This window comes from Eublepharis macularius, chromosome 11, assembly GCF_028583425.1.
Source record: "Eublepharis macularius isolate TG4126 chromosome 11, MPM_Emac_v1.0, whole genome shotgun sequence".
In the NCBI taxonomy this organism is placed as follows: domain Eukaryota; kingdom Metazoa; phylum Chordata; class Lepidosauria; order Squamata; family Eublepharidae; genus Eublepharis; species Eublepharis macularius.
Genome location: NC_072800.1, coordinates 91,605,001 through 91,618,293, shown reverse-complemented (window position 1 = coordinate 91,618,293; position 13,293 = coordinate 91,605,001).

Sequence of the window (13,293 nt, the reverse complement as noted above, 5' to 3'; positions counted from 1 at the left end):
GCTCTTAACCACTACACCAAACTGGCTATCAGGGAACTTCATTTTATACAGCTTTGTTTTAAACTGCCTGACCTGACCTCCTGCTTTTGACAGGTTTCATGCCAAGGGGCTGGTGTTTATTTAATATGCCTGATTTGGTTGGAGTGAGCACACAAAATCTTTCCGGGAGTGTTGTAAGAATCACTCGCTCATCATGACCCAGTTGCTGCCTTTGAAGGGGTGGTAGAGGGAGTCAATTCACACAAGAATTTGTCCTTTAAATGAGACTCAAATGCCTCAGGGGGAAATGAGATGCTGGCTTTTCCCCAGGTCCAAATTTGGGACAGTTCACTTTGAAAATGTTTTAGAGCAAGCCTGCACAGCTATTTTTATTTACCCTGACACAAATCCCATCCTGGCTTCCAGGCACAATTAAGAGTGCTGGCTTTGACTTCCTTTAAAGTTTACTGAACAATTATATTAGCTGTTCAGAGCTGAATTTACTAGATAAAAGCAAAAACACTTTGCCTCAAAGGTTAGGCCATTTGACAAGTTATTCGGTTTCCCAAAGAGCTGAGCTATTTTGCACAAGACCGCTCCTCAATTCTTGAAGCACAAGAGCTGCCCGCCCTTTGTCCATCTCTCTTTTTCCTAAAAAAGAAGATGCCAACTGGATGGGTAGAGCTAAGGCCAGGAACCTCAGCTGCCCAGCCAATAGCAGGTAGTGCTGGACACTGAATATTAGGTACTGGCCCCTAGCTTGGCAGTTGCCTCTTGAAGTGGAGGGCGCATTTTTCACGGCTGCTTGAAGTGAGCTCACACGAACTGGAAGCTTCAGTAGGAATTTTGCCACAATGCTTTTTGAAAATATTCTCCCTATCTGAAAATGGAAAAGGTGTGTAAAGAAGAGCCCAAAGAGGTGTGTGTGTGTGTGTGTGTGTGTGTGTGTGTGTGTGTGTGTGCAAGACTTTACACGGATGTGATTCTCTCGTGTATCACCTGGCTGAGGTCCTTCACTGGTATATAAACACGTGAAGCAGTCTTCTGCTAAGCCAGGTCACTGGTCTAGCAAGGTCAATCTCATCTTCTCTTACTGGAAGTGGATCTCCAGGGACTCAGGTGGAAGTCTTTCCCATCATCTTCTAGCTTTTAACTGGAGAAGGCTGGGGATTGAACCTGGAACCTTATGCATGTGGAGCAGATACTCTATCACTCGTCTACAAGCATTTATAAAGAAGGTCAGTCTGACAGGGTTCCACTATGATAAAATGTTTCACAGTGTTTGTATTGACATTAGGCGTCTCCCTCTGCATGTGTCACTCGGTGTTCATTAATGCCAAAGGTGGGTAAAAATGGATCTCGATTGGTTCGCGAGGGCCAGTTTGGTGTAATGGTTAAGAGCGACGGGACTCTAATCTAGAGAACCGGGTTTGATTCCCCATTCCTCCGCTTGAAGCCAGCTGGGTGACCTTGGATCAGTCACAGCTTCTAGGAGCTCTCTCAGCCCCACCCACCTCACAGAGGGATTGTTGTGAGGATAATAATAACACACGTTGAGAGCCAATTTTGTGTAGTGGTTAATAGCAGCAGGACTCTAATCTGGGGAGCCAGGTTTGATTCCCCACTCCTCCACTTGAAGCCAGCTGGGTGACCTTGGGTCAGGCTCAGCTTCTAACTTTCTCAGCCCCACCCACCTCACAGGGTGTTTGTTGTAGGGATAATAATGACATACTTTGTAAACTGCTCTGAGTGGGGATTAAGTTGTCCTGAATGGCGGTATATAAATCGAATGCTGTTGTTGTTATTTGTTATTATTATCTGTTATTATTCAATGTTGTTATTGTTGTTATTGTAATTATTATTATTATGTGCGTTTTTACATTGCACTATGGACATTGTAATGGTTCTTGCCCCAGTTTAATGATCCTACTGTGACCTTGGGCAATCAAGAAGAGTCTTTCCCCTGCCTACTGAAGGTTGCAACCTGGAAGGAAAAACTGTAGCTTGTTTACTTGGGCATGACCTGCTTAAGACTCCATAGCATCCAAAGCAATTTATCGGAAAGCCTGTAAAAGTCACTACTACCCAGGCACAAAGCAGCTCAACATGGAGCAAAATAATGAAGCAGCCCAATAAAGGGCTCGGACTGCTTCATCTCAGTAAGTCTGAATGCTGAACCACATTCATGTCAAAATCTGAAGTCTCCCTGGAGCAACTTGTTTCTGCAGGATTCATATATTCTATAACAATAACAATAACGACATTCGATTTATATGCCACCCTTCAGGACAACTTAATGTCCACCCAGAGTGGTTTGCCAAGTATGTTATTATTATCCCCCCAACAAAATACCCTGTGAGGTATGTGGGGCTGAGAGAGCTCTGAGAGAGCTGTGACTGGCCCAAGGTCACCCAGCTGGCTTCAAGTGGAGGAGTGGGGAATCAAACCTGGCTCTCCCGATTAGAGTCCCGCGCTCTTAACCACTATACCAAACTGGCTCTCAAGTAGTATTTGATGGGCTTGAAAGGAAAATGTGCTTCCGAAAAGGCAAAACTAGGGAGAAAATGGGAGCAGGGATGTATTATGGGTGGATACCAAAAAAACAGGGCTTGTTCCTGGTAAACCAAAACAGGTGGGGCATGCGTGTCTACCAACGTGACAACAATATGCTGAGTCTATCCCTTTCCCCATACCAAATTCTACAGCTTTCCCCTCTGAGATTATTTCAATGAAGGCATAAAATGCAGTCCATCGGATGCACTTTAAACTAGATATTCAAGTGCACAGACCTTGCTGTCTGGAAAGGATCCAAAGCGGTTCCCGTTTATTAGAATCCACCAAGGGAGAAGAACTCTCTGGCAAGCAACTCCGAAGTCACATCATCGTCATCTTAATGGCCATTAGAGGCCTCTCCCAAAGTTGAGGAGGGGTGGAAGAGATGGAATATCATGTTGGGTCTGGATGAACCATAAATAATTTTTTCCTTCAGGCAGTAAAGAAACAAGAACCATTCGTTGTGCGTTATTGTCTCTCAGTTCGAAAGTGACAAGACACAAACAAAAGAAATTCATCACGCGCTCAGTAACCAGGAGTGGGTAACTCACACAGCTCCCGAGAGTATGCAAGAGAAGAATTCTCAAGCCAAAGATCGTCTGGGATCATAAATCTACAGCCTGCCTGCTGTTTGCCTACACAATCAGATTGTTTGAGGTTAACAAGTTTGGAAAAACCCAGCAAGCGGAGCCGACGGTAAGGGAACTGAACAATGAAGAGTAAGAACGACCAAAATTAACCCAAACTTGTGAGGTAGGCAGCCAAGACTCTTCCACATGCAGCAGAAAAAGATTGCTCATTTTGCTGTTCACATAGGACCATACTACCCATGAATGAAATGCTTTTTCAGATGCATGAAGACAATCAACTTTTTTTCCCTTCAACACTGCCAGTCCAGCTCATGCTTGCAACTGGGAAATCAGTTTTTCGATGGACTGTTTGGCTGCTTAGGAGCAGTTCATCCCAATTCTCAGGTTACTTTTTGCACATTCAACTAGTACAGTACAGTGCAATCTGCAATATTTGACACATGCACATCTCAAAGCCCGATGGGACCCCTAGTGCCCCCCCAGGCTGCCAGCTCTCCTGCTATAGCCCTGAAAAAATGGAGGGGAAATGGGCTCCAGTGCAACAGTGTCACTTCTAGTACAAACCTGCAACTGACATCATTGTGTCAGCATAGTGCTCTAGGATCCCACCCAAACTCTATGGTAAGGAATATGGTAAAACCATAGAGGTTGTGAGGGGGAATCCTAGAGTTTCGTGGCAACATGATGATATCAATTCCAGGTTCATGCCAGAAGTGATGTCATGGTATTGGAGCAATAGATAATATGTATGTGTGTGCTTTCAAGTCACGACTTGTAGTGACCCCAGCAAAAGGCTTTCAAGGCAACTGAGGAGTAGAGAAGGTTTGCCATTCCTCTGTCCTCTACAGATTAAACCCAGCCCTCCTTGGCAGTCTCTCATCCAAGTACTGACCAACTCTGTCTGCTTCGTTTCTAAGAGCCAATGAGATTAGGCTGTACCATGCTGCCTTCCCTGATAGCTGTTGCTAGACAAACGTATACTTTTAAAATGGCAGGGGCAATATCAAGCAAGACCGTAGGATTCAGAAGTGTCAGGATGAAATCCAGCAAGAGGGACTGTTTTGGAATTGCTGTTTCTAGCCCTTGTGGGCAGAAGGACTACAAAGACTGTGCAAAAACTGCTTTCCCTGGTTTGGTACATTTTTGTTTCTCTCCAGAACCAAAACCATCATTTACCCAGCCTCATTTCTCTGGATTTTTTTTCACCCTTAAATGATAACATGACAGATTTGAAGAGTGCAACCTCCTCCAGGTGCCTCCCCGTGAGGGCGCACCTTGTGTCTGTGTCTGCCTCCTTGGGGCAAGGGGCTGTCATCTCTTAATTTCTCCAGAGCAACCCTCGCTCTCTCCTCTCCCCCTTCTCTGCGCTCCCTCCCCTGGCTTCCAGATTAAAACAATATATGACAAAATCTCACCCGCTGCTTATTGACGCTGGTAATTATATAAGAATTAAAGGGGCTTGTGTGTCTTGGAGCAGCCTCAAAAGTTTGTGGTATTCCCACACATGCACACAAGAGCTGTGGGGTCTCTTCGGCTCTCAGACGCAAGGCTGCTGCCAGCCTGCTATTTCCTATTAACGTGACACAATTATGACCCACTTACTAAATGCTTCCTGTTGCTAGGCCGAGCCAGGAAAGGGCAAATTTCAAGATAACAGTCGAGGGACGCCACAGGCTGACACGCCCCGAGGAAGGGGAGCTTGGCAGAGGATCTCCTGGTTTCCTCAGCCAGCATTCCCAGCAAGATTAAGCCGATGTTCCATTCCCCCTTGGCAGCGGGTGGAGTAGGGACGGGAGGGTGACGTCATTCTGATCAAACTAAGCATCTGTCATAACAAGAGTGCAAACTTGCTGCCCGCCCGCCATGCTGCGTGGAACCCCCTCCCTGGGATTAACTCCTACTAGTTAACAAGTGAGACTTAACCTCACCGCAACCCTATGACTCCTTTCAATCTCACAAGACGCCTCCTCCCCGCAAAAAAAATAATAATCTAAAGATCATCCAGAAAGTTAAACCTGCTTTTTTTGGAATATCTTCCCAGGTTTTTTTGTTTTGGAAAAGGAGACTTATCCAGCAACTGGTCTTACATTTTGGGACACGCAAATTGCTCTGATTGGACAATGCAGGTTGATTGGGAAAAAACCCTCACAGGTGTAATTCTGTTTCATAGAATCATAGAATCATAAAAGCATACGGTTGGAAGGGATCTCAGGGTCATCTAGTCCAACCCCCGTCACAATGCAGGAAATTCACAAATACCTTCCCACCACACACACATCCAGTGATCCTTACTCTATGCCCAGAAGATGGCAAAACACCATCAGGATCCCTAGCCAAACTGGACTGGAGAAAATTGCTACCTGACCCCAAGGTGGTGACCGGCTTTACCCTGGGCATGTAAGAAGGGGCCACGAGAACTAGGCACTGATGTAACCCTTCCTGCCCTCCCTCTCATGATCTGCCCAGGTTCACAGAATCAGCATTGCTGTCAGATGGCCATTTAACCTCTGCTTAAAAACTTCCAAAGGTTTCCTCAGTAGGGTTGCTAGTCCACCCTCCCAGGAGGTCTGGGGGATCCCATGTTGCCAGCTCCTGTCTCTTGCATCCACTGGGATTGGTGGCAGGAAAAATATATTTTTTAAAACGGCCACTGGGCCAAGGCATGATGTCACTTCCAGGGAAAACCCAGAATTGATGTCACACCTCTCTAGGATTCACCAGATATTCTATGGTAAACCCATAGAGTTTCCAGTGGTTCCTAGAAAGGCATGATGTCATTTCTGAGTTTTCCCTGGAAGTGACATCACACTGTCACAGACAGCCACCTCCATCCCCTTCTCATCTCCCTGTTCATCAGCTTCCAGCACCACAAATTTCCATGAAAATGTCATTGGCCGATTCTGATTTTTGCCCATTCTTGGTGAACATCCATTTCTCTCCCACAATTGTTTGTTTTAATCTACTGTTTCAGGTGTGAACTTTTGCATTCAGTCACAATACATCACGACGAGATTTGCAGCCTTAAAGTACATAAGCCCATAGGCCAAAATGGCAAACAGTAATTGCACTTGGGCAAAAGAAGGGAGTGACAGAGAAGGTAAAAGTAGGGTTGCTAGATCCCCTTACCCTCCTGGTAGGAGGGGGGACACAACACTCACCTTCACACCACTCTCAGAGTCTTCCTCATGTGCACATTCCCCTGTGCCTGTGCAATGAAATCACTTCCAGGAAGTGACATCATCGCATAGGTGCAGGGGCATCCATGTGCTTTGCAGTGGAGCAATTTGGGCCCCAAACAGGACTATTTGGGGCCCAAATCAGCCTGCTGCAAAGTGTGGAAGCACTCCTGGGGAAGCATGATGATGTCACTCCTGGGAAGTGACATCATCACGCCACTCCAGTAATGGGCCTGGGGCCTCCGTTCCTGCCCCTTTCTTCCCCACTGGCCAGGTGAGTGGTGGTGGAGGATGGATAGTGGAAACGGAGGTTCCCCCGCCTTCATGAGGGACCTGGAATCCATAGGTACAAGAACAATTTACACATGTCCTGTGAAAGCTGCCAGAAATGGATTTCTGGCAGGATGCTATTCAGTAGGTTTGTCGTAATATTTAAAAGCCCAATCCAATTGTAATACTCTTGGCTAGATCTAGAGTCTGGCCATTTTTGTAATAATGTGATGGATTGTACCTCTGTTCTATCACTCCGCTAAGCACAGATTGAAGCTTTCTTCCAGCTTAAGGACCTGTCCTCCAAAGTCCTCCATCAGATTGAGAATCACTAAAGTTGGAGGAAGGCTCCTTAAGTAGGGTTGCCAGGTCCAAGTTGGGAAATTCCTGGAGATTTTGGAGGTGTAGCCTGGAGAGGGGAGGGCTTGGGGAGGGGAGGAACCTCAGCAGGGTATAATTCTATAGAGTCCACCCTGCAAAGCAGCCATTTTCTCCATGGGAACTGATCTCTGTCACGTGGAGATTGGTTTTAATTCCAGGAGATCTTCGGCCACCGCCTGGCAACCCTATCTTGAAGCTGGAGGAAGGCTCCTTGGGGGGGGGGGGCGTGGTTGGGTGCACCCCACTTTGTATCATTCTGATCATTCACAAACAAAGTGCAGAAAAAGGCAACCAAACGTACTGGGGGCCGGACCATCTTCCTTATGAGAAAAGGTGAAAGAATTTGGAGCATTTCAGTTTAGAAAAAAGGATGACTAAAGGGAACATGATAGAGCTTTAGAAAATGATCTACAGGGTGGAGAGAGAAAAAAGGGGGGAAGTTGGGGGACTTAAGGACATAGAAAGACAGAAGTTTCAGTACAAATTAAAATACTTCTTTTACACAATGAATAATTAATCTGTAGAACTCACTGGCCCAGGATGTAGCAATGGCCGCTAGCACGGATGGCTTGAACAGATGATTAGAGAAATTAATGGAGTCGCTATCATAGGTAAATGTTCAGACACAGTTTATCTCTGAATATTGGTTGTTGGGAGCATTATTGGGGGGCGAAGGGCTCTGCTGCGCTTGAAGGCCTTCCTGGGCATCTGTCTGGCCATATTTGGAAGCAGAATTTAGGCAGGGCCTGGTGGTCTCCCAGAATCAGGGCGGATCTCCAGACTGCAGAGACTAATTCCCCTGGGGGGGGGGAATGGCTGCTTTGGAGGGTGGATTCTATGGCATTATACCCTGCTGAGGTCCCTTCCCTCCCCAAGCCCTGCCCTCCCCATGTTCCACACCCAAATCCCTAGGAATTTTCTAACCCAAAGTTGGCAACCATAATAATCATACTAAAATCTCCCCCCTGCAACATTTCCAGAGACGCAGTGAACAGAGTCCAATTAACCTGAGGAATCTGCAACTCTAGCCTAGGATTGTTAGCTCCAGCTTGGGAAATGCCTGGAGATTTTGGGGGTTCAACATGGGGAAAGTAGAGTGGAGGGACCTCAACAGTGTATCATGTAGGGATCACATTTCCCAGTGGGTGCAGGGAATCCCCCACTTTCACCCTCCAGCCCCCGCCACCAGTCACCTGGAACAGGCCTCCTGGGGGCGCTCCTGGGGGTGGCGCAACAAGGTCACTCCTGGGAGTGACGTCATTGCACCACCATAATCGGCCTGTTGCAAAGTGCATGTGTGTTCCTGCACTCGTGCAATGATGTTACCCAGAAGTGCCATCACCAGAAGTGATGTCATCACACTAGGGTTGCCAGCTCCAAGTTTGGGAAATTTCTGGAGATCTGGGGGGTGAAACCTGGAGAAACCTGGAGAAAGTGGGGCTTGTGGAAGAAAAGGACCTTGGCATGGCATAATTCCATAGAGTCCACCCCCCAAAGTAGCCATTTTCTCCAGGTGAACTGATCTCTGTGGCCTGGAGACCAGTTGTGATTCCAGGAGATCTCCAGCCACTACCTGGAGGCTGGCAACCCTACATCACATGGGTGCAGGGCCATATGCACAAATTGTGCACAAGTGATGCATGCTGTGGCCACAAACAAGGTCAGCACCAGGTCCCCAGCCTCCTGTCGGGACCTATCAACCCTAGTATCATGCCGTGGAGTTCACCCTCCGAAACAACCACTTTTATCTAGGGAAACTGATCTCCGCAGGTTGGCAATCAGTTATAATTCTGGAAGCTCTTCAGGCCCCACCTGGAGGTTGGCAACCCTCCTCTAGCCACTCAAATAAAAAGGGGGAAGTGTTTTTTTATTTATTTATTTATTTATTACTAAATTTATAGTCCACTTTCCCTGAAAGTAAGGACAATGAGAATGAAGGAGCAAACACAAAGGCTAGGGCAGGGGTGGGCAAATTGCGGCCCACGGGCCACATGCGGCCTGCTACAGAGTTTTTTGTGGCCCGCCAAGACAGTCAGAAAAATCCGCCTTGAACCGAGATTTCCTTCCCGTGCGCGACCGAAGATTCGTCTCGTATTTTCCTCTAGGACAGCTATGTCAATACGCATGTGCAGTGTAGATACGTGCTTTTCCAGTTGATCTGGTTAATTTCAATTTTGTCTTTGCAACAGTAAAACAATAAATAAATTGAATAAAACTACCACTATTTTATTTAATTTATATTTATTGATTTTTATGACACAATGTATACCTTTTCTGAAATGCAAAGTTAACTAATGAATGCAATCATTTTAAAAGGTGTGGCCCTCCGCTAACCTCCGCTCCCACAAAGTGGCCCCCGAGCCAAAACAATTGCCCACCCCTGGGCTAGGGGAACAAAAATCAGGACTGTCTCTTCTAACCAGCCCCGATTGAAACCTATGCATTTGGGGCCTTCACACAGCAAACAGCTGCCCTACTGATTCCTCCCCAGTGTTGCAATTTTCCTCACACTGTGAGCGGGCCAAGAAGTATGAATCCAATTGCTTTTCCAAGCCAGCCTCCAGGGTCTTCTTTGCCAGTGTCCCCCTCTCTGGTGAACAGTTTGCAGCAGCACTGGGAGAAACCAGTCAGATCCTTCGGCTGAACTTTGGCTGTTTTGCGTTTGGGGAGAGGAGTTTTTTTTAACAAAAATGAAACATATCAGGTTCCAAATTAAACACTTGGAAGCTCTCCAGCTCTATTACAAGCCCATCGAAAACATGCTGAGAAAAGAGCAACAGTGGGACGGGAGGGAGAACCAGGTGGGATATTTTTAGCTTAACGGCTGAGGGCAAAGCAACATAAGGGACCTGGAACAGAATGAGAGCAATCCCAAAAGGTAGCTCAGGAATGCTACCACAATTGCAAAAATCAATCAGGAACAACTTGGGTTGCCGCCAGGTCCCCCGACTCTCCCAGCAGGAGATCAGGAGCCTGGCGCTTACCTCGCTGTGTGTCTTGGGTTCATGTTCATGTGTGCACGCAGTGCCCATAGACTCTTGACTTACATAATGATGTCACTTCTGGGAAGTGACGTTATCACGCGGGTCAAAGGGCAGCCTAGAAGTGCTTCCACGCTCACCAGGGGGCTGAATTGGCCTGCTGCGGGGCGTGATTTGGCCTGAAGCAGGCCCACTGTGGGGTGCAATTCAGTGCAAACTGGGCTGCTGGGGGCATGCCGTGCTGCCCAGGGGTGCACCCAGGGAAGTGCTCCCCCCCGCTGGCCAAGTGAATGGAAGTAGGAGGAGGGGGGAGCAGGGGATCCCCCATCCTGAGCAGGGGAATGGCACCCTTTGGAACAACAACAGCAACAATCATTATCATTATCATTATCATTATCATTATCATTATCATTATCATTATCATTATCATTATCATTATCATTATCATTATCATCCGCAATAGGAATGATTTCATGTAGTGCATTTTTAAAGTTGCAGATACTTAACATCTTACAACAGAAGGCCAACTTGCAAAGGTGACAGAGAGAAATATCTAAGCTGCTAAATGCTTGCTACTTAGAGCAATTGAAATTTTAAGCCATGAGCACACAAATCAGCTGGAATAGTGCCTAAGGACTGGGGTTGCCAGGCCCAGCCTGGCAAGCAGTGGGAGACTGCGGGAGTAAGGACACGAGGGGCAGCCATCTGCAATGTCATGACATGTAAAAAGGTAAAGGTGCAAGCACCAAGTCATTACTGACTCATGGGGGGATGTCGCATCATGACGTTTTCTTGGCAGACTTTTTACTGGGTGGCCTGCCATTGCCTTCCCCAGTCATCTACACTTTACCCCCAGGAAACTGGGTCCTCATTTTACCAACCTTGGAAGGGTGGAAGGCTGAGTCAACCTGGAGCTGGCTACCTGAACCCAGCTTCCGCCAGGATCTAACTCAAGTCGTGAACAGAGCTTGGACTGCAGTACTGCAGCTTACCTCTCCATGCCACGGCCCACAGGACTCTTATGGCATGACATGGTTTCCAGGAAAAACCCAAAAGTGACATCATGTCTTTCTAGGAATCATTAGAAACTCTATCATAAAACCATATCGTTTTTGGTGATTCCTAGAGAAGACTGGTGTCACTTCCAGGGTTTTCTGGGAAGGGATGTCATGCCATTGGCCTGACAGACATTTTATAGGGCAGGAAATTGTCACATTTAATTTTTTTCCATGCAAAGGCATTGATTGGGGAGAGACTGTAGCTCAGTTGCTGCAGCTTGGCGTGCAGATGGCCCCAGGTTCAATCCACAGCGTCTGCATTTTTTAAAAAAACTCCAGAATGCAGGTGCTGTGAAAGATCTCTGCCTGAGTCCCTGGAGAGCTGCTGACAGTCTGAGTAGACAATACTGACTTTGATTGACTGAGAATTTGAGTCAGTTTGAGGCAGCTTCATATGTTCTTGTGGATTTTCCGCTTAAGCCACCAAAATATCTTGGGCCAGCCAGAGGTAGTCATTCTCAAACTGCACTGTCCTCTAATTGATGCTGGGAAACCATTTCCCTCTTCCCGTGTTTCTTGGAGTTACGCTTCCTCTTTTCCGGCCCAAGGAGGAAAGGTTTCACTGGGCTGCGTCTCCTGGCCAAGACAGGTGTTGGTGGTTTCTCTTGAATATCACGGGTCAAGGAAGAGTGGATTCTTTTGCACGGTAGGTCTTCGAAACCGCTTGAGGTTGGCAAATCTTCCCCAGCCAGCCTTACGCCAAGTGAGGATGTGGTTCCGAGGGAGGATACTTGGTGGAATGCTACAGACACACACACACACAAAATTGGTCTGAAGGAACAGCTGGGAGGAAGAAAAAAAAACCTACAGAGGCACTCACCAAGGAGATGCATCCCATAACTGCTTATTATTGTAGAAACCTCAACTCAGTTTCAGGGTCCAACGTGATGGCCGGATGACACGGTGATATTACAGCATTGTTGGGTCGGCACCCGGCTGGGGGAACCTCGTGAGAATTTCGAGTTCCGTGACTGAAGGAAGGCTGGCTAAAAAATGCGACGAATAAACGAGTTAACTTTGATTCACATTAACAGGCTGGAAAGGAAGTCTCAGTTTCCATCAGTAGTTTGTAGGAGCTGAGGGCACCTTCTTGGGTGCCATCTGGATGAGGGCATGGACTGTACCCTAAAATCTGCATCTTAGAGATCCTACACTGTCGTCTGTTGAGGTCCAACTCCAGACGTCTCATCCAACTGTGCTGAAGTCAGTGGTGAGCAAGAAAAACACCTTTAGAACAGGCCTTTTGGCATTGTGGAATAGCCTCCAGTGAGAAATTCATCCGGCACAATTCTGGTGATGATAATAACGTTCGATTTATATACTGCCCTTCAGGATGACTTAACACCCACTCAGAGTGGTTTACAAAGTATGTAACAAACAAAACAACAACAAAACACCTTGTGAGGTGGGTGGGGCTGAGAGACCTCTGAGAAACTGTGACTGACTGACCCAAGGTCACCCAGCTGGCTTCAAGTGGAGGAGTGGGGGATCGAACCCGGCTCTCCAGATTAGAGTCCTGCCGCTCTTTAACCACTATGCCAAACTGGGTCTCATTCAGATCATTCAGAACCAGGCAAAACTGTCTTTGTTTCAGTTGGCATGTGGTTAAATGGCAGATTTTAAAAAATATATATTTTATTAAAACAGAAAATAGCACAGGACTGTAAAAATATCAAAAGCAGAATATACAACAGAAAGTGACATTACACAGTAAACATAATATTGATAACAGAACATCTAGCAAAGTGGAACAGAAAGTAACATTAGAGACTAGACAAATAACAGAATATTAAAACTACATTTCTCCTCTCCATCCCCCCTCTGATTTATGTTAAAATACATTATACTCGGCATTTTATATTTAACATTTTAAAGAAAACTTATATTTCAGCCACATAGTAAAAAAAACCCCTGTCTATTTTTCCTGAAATTCTGAAATTGGTCTATTATGTGTATGGGAGGTTAATTTAGCCGTTGATACATAAACATACAATTTATTCATCCATTCAGTCACGCCTGGACACAGTTCAGCCTTCCAGTTAAATGGCTAATATTGAGGATTCTCCTCCTGTTCAGGATGAATTCAACGTTCTCATCACTATTGTTTTGATTTTCATTCTCCCTAGGCTCGAATCAAACCTGTGCTTATTTCTCTTCACGTTATTTTCTGTCTCCACGGATGAAATTTTGCTATGCCATAGACACAGGTGTCACATCAATAGTTCATGTCAGGGCCTATTGATAGAACACACCACCAATATGAATTACCCCAAATGCTGACCGTATCGATTGATTGATTGATTGA